The sequence below is a fragment of the Pelecanus crispus genome, chromosome 6, assembly GCF_030463565.1.
Source record: "Pelecanus crispus isolate bPelCri1 chromosome 6, bPelCri1.pri, whole genome shotgun sequence".
Lineage (NCBI taxonomy): Eukaryota > Metazoa > Chordata > Aves > Pelecaniformes > Pelecanidae > Pelecanus > Pelecanus crispus.
Window position 1 is genome coordinate 29,083,314 of NC_134648.1, and position 5,840 is coordinate 29,089,153.

The following is a 5,840-nucleotide window of genomic DNA, read 5'->3' on the forward strand; positions in this document are numbered from 1 at the left end:
TTTTTAAAAAAAAAACAGTTTGTGCAGTGATTTGGTCTAATAATTAGGTATTTCTTTATACTGCAGTTTTCCTTTTAAGGTGGTGTGTACCAGTGCAGGAACAGGCTAACACAGGAGCTGTGTGACACCAGAGCAGAGCATTGAGCCATTCAGTCTTACTCTGCCTTTTGGTACTAGCTGTTACCTTCTATACTGAAGGAAAACTGAACACACCCCTTCAATGAACACACACTTTTTCTGCACACTTGTGAAACTGCTAATGCATTGTTAAGGGCCTTTGTTATACACTGGTTTTAGGGGGCTCAAAGGACTTTTGACACTCTGGCCTGAGTTGTTTTAAGAAATCAGAGTAGAGTCCCATTTTATAACTACCAAAATCCACTTCTGTCACAAGAGGAAGTTTACAATTTCTGTGTGTCTTTAACAGAAGTTCCATTTACCTCATATTTTCCCCTTTTCCTTGTTTTGTTTTTATTCCTGGTTCATGATGCTGTTTCACAGGGCACCAGCTAACACTGCAATCTGGGAGCCGCCTGCTAAATGATGAGTGTGTGGGTCAGACATAGGGTTGGGACTTCCCTGTTCTGCTCCAGCAGGAGGAGCACTAAATCCATCAAACCCGAGATCACGTTCCAAATCGGCACCCATGTGCGGTGGTCTGTTGGGAATGTCGGGCATCCCCAGGGACTGGGTCCCCTGGGATCTCAGACCCCAGAAGTACAAAGCCAGACCCATAGCATCCAAGAAAAGCCCCTTTCCATTCTTAAGTTGAAAATCAAACAGTTAGTTGATGCCGGTCTGTCTATATTGATGGCAGACAGGTAAATGTATCAGTGTTACTCAAATAATTTTGTGGTGGCAAAGGTTCAAAGGCCAGATTGCCAAATTTCCCAGTTATGCTGGCATGTGGTACCCTTCTATGTTAATTATTTGAATCTCTCTAGAACCGTGAACATACACTTACGTGAACCATGTATGCTTGAATTCTGCACGATGGGAAAGATGTGTCCTGGTTTTCTGAGAAAAAGAGTGTTGGAGTGTGAAGGCCTCCAGGGTGATAATGGGATTTTTTTTTTATAAATAATATACTTTTCAAAAAAAAAGAAAAAAAAAGAAAAAAAAAAACCATACATAATTGGGAGCAACTCTGCTCCAAGTGCAACCTGCTGTAATCAAGAATGTTGTTTCTATTTTTATAGAAGTTTTATACCGCTCCAGGGTGGAGAATATTTATTACCTAAATTATTTCACTGGAAAAAAAGGCCAGGGTTTTGTAGAATCCTGAATGTGATTGTTTTACACACATAGTGATGTGCATGATTGAAACTACTGATTTTCAGTGGCCTGTTCGCAGCCCAACAACTGCTAAATGAGGAAGACGAATGCTGTGAACCAGTGGAGGAGAGCACTGTGCTCTGGGGTCTCTACAGTCACTCTTACCTTCTTTGCACCCTGCCCCACTGTACTATCTGAGACTTTTGTCCTGTTTTTCTTTTAACCTGATGCTCTGGCCTCTTTACTAGTCATTTCAGTTGCCCAAAATTAGGTATTTTAGCTTCTGCATCCTATAGTCTGTCCTCAGTACTGTAACTTATGGATCAAGCTTGCCATTGTTGCAAATAGGTGCAACTCCTATTGACTTTAGGAGATTCACGAGTTTACACTGTGGCTTAGTTTGATCAGTGACTCCTCCCAGGCATAATCACTTTAAGACACCTAACTTGGGCTCACTCTTGTGCCTTACTGGCATAACTAGAAGTATTGCCAAAAGAAAAAAAAAAAAAAACAAAAAAGAAAAAAAAAATCTATGCAGGTTAAATTTTAAAATACGTGATCCTCAGATGGTTTGGATCAATGCAGTTCTGTTCTCTTCAGTAGAGCTGCATCAATTTTCACCAGCTGAAGATGTTGCCCTTTTTGTGTATTTGTCTCAGATTTCCCTTTCTTGGTGTATCAATGTATATGTTGCCAAAGTTAATAAATGTATCAAGTTTGTGACTTGGGCAGATTTTTTTCTGATAACAGAACTGATCAGATAAAGTCAACATTTCTGTGTCTGTTTGGTGGCTGCCGCTGACTCTGGAGATTTAGGCTCTTGCCTTCCAATCTTAAGCCAGTTTTCTTCCTCACTCATTGGCAGGAAAGTCTGGGATTTTGGGGACTTGGAGCTTTTAAATTTGATTTTATTTTTAATTCCTATCATGCTCTTATTCAAGTGCAAATCAAATAGGTGTCAAATGCTTTATTTCCTGGATAGTAGGATAAGAGTTGGGTGAGTTCCAATAAACTGCAGAAGGATTGGCTTAAGTAGCCACATGGACAAAGGATTCTGTATGCTTATAAACCAAAGAATCTGAATTTTCTACAACAAAAGCTAGTAGGACTTCCTATGGAATGGAAATCCATATCAGAATGGACTTCAATATTATATGTGCCACCAGAAAGTACTTACATATTTTTAGAAACAAGATGAAAATGGTCTACTTCATAGATTTTTTTTCTCAGAAGACATTTGATTTTACTAGATACACTGTAATAAGATGAAAGTGTTATGAACAATTGAAGTCTGAGTCTGATGCCACTTAGTATCAAGTACTATAGTAAACAAAATCATAGATTCTTCAGTCCCCTAGATAATCAGTGGTCCAAAATAGGATATCTCTTTGTAGTTTAGTTTTTTCTTCCAGTAATACAAAGCTTGCATTATTAGAAAATGCCTTTGATATACAGTGACTAAATTTTAATCCTAAGCAGAATGAGGACTGGAATTTTTCAAAAGTATCTGAGACAATGATGGTGACTATATCTATATTTTAAATGTGAGGTAGTTTACTAGCTGTGGGTACTACTCTCTGGAAAATAAGCGCCTCAGAAAATTTCTCACTGGCACACAGATCTGTAAGGAAAAAGCTTTTCATGTGAATACTGAAGGTCACATAGCATGATAATTCTATCATGCAAGCAGAATCTAACTGAAGTGTTTCTTCTTGTTAATGGTTGTGAGTTAGAGAAGAGCAGCCAAGCAGAATGAAATGGTTCCTATTTCATTTGGAAGTATCTAAAAGCAACTTGGATAAAGCAAATTGCAAATGAAGAGTGCAACTATGAACACGTAAAATGCTTTGAGAGCTTCTTGTTGCAGATGTTTAAACATAGGGATTTTATACATCCCTGAGCATACCTACCACAAAATATAAAACACAGAAGGCAGAATTATCACAGTTGTGAGAATAAAACAAGGACAAACTGGAATAAGTTTCCCCAAGTCATTAAGTTCTTATCCAGCATCTCATGGCTCTGCTCTTATAGGTCAGTCCTTCCTCAGGGCTTTAATGAAACTTAGTCTTTCCCCTCAAAATTGCTGAGTGAAATATTCAAAAAATCTCTATCAAAAGAACCCTGAACAAATCACACAAAGAATTTCTGTGGTGCATGCTTAGATATCACTTGATTTCTTGCCTCTTGTTTTTCATGCCTCAGTTCATTATGAATTTGCCTTTCTGGTTTAGGACGGAAACCTTACAGCTATCTGCAAACAACCTAAGAGTATTTCTAGAACTATAGAAATAACTGCAAGAGTTGCATTGTACTCATGTTTGCTGGAGTTTGTTTAAACTCTATACTAAGTCCTTTCCCTGAACTGGAAAGTATGAAGAGCAGAATAATCTCAGCAGTTCTAGTAAGTGGAGTGTTGCAGGTTTAGTGGACATCATGCTTCTCATCGCTTGGGAACTAGAATGCAACACTTGCTATTCTCAAACATGCTATAAATGCTGTAAGATAATATGTAGGTCTCACCTTGCTCTAGTTTCTAAGCAGCAGCTTTGAGGTGTGCTGAAGAATAAGACCACAAACAAGAGATAAAGGGGAGTCGGGGGCAGAGGGGGGGGAATTAAAAACTTACTTCCTCTCTTGCCTACCTCATACATTCTTCCCAAAATGTTCCTTGTCTTTTGCAGCTCACAAGCTGAGGGGAAGAAACAAAGGAATTTATGTCACTTAATATAAGAATTATTTTATTTATAAACTCTTCAAGAAAGCTTTAGGAAACACATTTTTTCTACTCATCAAACTGGCAACAGTGACTGTAGAGCTTCTCAGAGCCCAGAATCCCCTCCTCATGAAGTCAGGGAGCTGGGGGCTGTTTATATAAAAGATTGGGAAAGGAAAATCCCTGTGCAGGTTTCATAGTATGAAAAGTGCTCAGCTAGGACAAGTCTTAACTTGCAGTGAAGTCTTAAGGAATTCTCCTCTAATGTGTGGAGTTTTTGGTTCCATTTATTTGTCTTGTAATCTCCCCGCCTCCCCCTTCCCCCTGGTTCCAAACCACCCACCCCCAGTTTCATGGGCTTCTAGGGAATGAGAAGGGACTGTAGCTGAAGGAAAGAACATGGATTTCCTGGGCTACCACTGCCTAAGAACTTCCCGTGTTAGGATGGAACAAAAGTCTCAGCCGTCAAACCACCTGTGAATCCCTTGTGTCCTCTGTCTTGTCTCTCATGGTCTTAGTCTCTGTGGGCAAATGATAGCCCTGGAGCTGTATTTTTTTGACTCAGTCTCCTGGGGAGGGAGCTTGCTCTGTTCTTCTCCTAAACAGAGCTAGTGGAGACACTGGGCACAGGGCAAGGTGAATGCATGCTAATTAGTGTGTCACAAGGCTGCGGAGTGCTCCACAGACTGGGTGTTGAGAGGGAAATCCAGGCCTCTGCTTCCATTTGGTTTCTGGCAGTTTGATGTTTACTTGGTGTCCTTCATGTACTTTGACTTTTACTTGTCCATTGTTGGCATGTGCTGCCCTTCCCTGTCAACTCCCTTCCCCAGGAGATCTCATTGTACAGTGCCCATTCTTGTTCTCTCTCTCTGTGTTTGGATGTACTGCTCTGTGTAACTCAGTGGGTCTCCCTCTTTCTGGTTTGTTTTTTTTCTAGATTCCTGCCGTTTGTTCATCGTTGTGCCTAAAGCATGTCGATGTGGCGTTCAAGTACATCGTCCAAATCCTTGTCTCTTCAGCTTCTCTGATGCTTGAACTCTCACCTTTGACCTTGTGTTGACCTTTGATGCTGATGTGTATTTTTATTATGTTTGTTTCTTTCTTTTTTTTTTTTTTTTTTTTTTTTGTGCTGCCAAATTGGTTTTGCTAGAAAGACTGCTGAAGGGGAATATTTAAACTTGCATTTGAATATAAAAGAATTTCTATTTTTCTAGACCTTCGTAAGATAACCACTTGATTTTGTGAATCTGATTCTTTGTAATTGTCTTCAGAGCAGCCTTGCTAGCATACCTTGTGGAGTATTTGTATTTCTGTGAACATACAGCCAATCACTTTTTAGGCTTAGTTTTTTCTGTGTGCTTAGTTTTAAAAACACAGTTTCGAAGAAAAAGTCAATTATATGGTGTGACTCAATCTTTCAGGAGACTTCCTAGTCACATTTTGCTGATCTGGTTTCTGTGCTCGAGGAGACAGTATGTGTTTTTGAGTTCAAACTTGTGACTTGAGTGGCATCAGCAGAAAACACTTGAACTACATTTTCTTCTGATTGTAGCTACATTTTTGCCCTGGCATTTATTGATTTCTCCCTTCTCTCCCTTCCCTGCTCCCCCCCCCCCCCCCCCCCCCCGCTTCCCTGTGTGATTATCAGTCTGCAGTGAAAATTTGATCAAAGTTGATGTATTTTGTTAAGCCCCAGCATGCTTGGTTTTTTTTGTAACTACAATCTCCTCAGCAAAATGTGATGTTTTTTTTTTTAATCTTTCAGACTAAGATAGTGCCCAGAAATGTTTTGCATGTTTCCTGCTGTTTTCTTCACACCCTCGTATATATCACCTTCACCTCTCTGTTT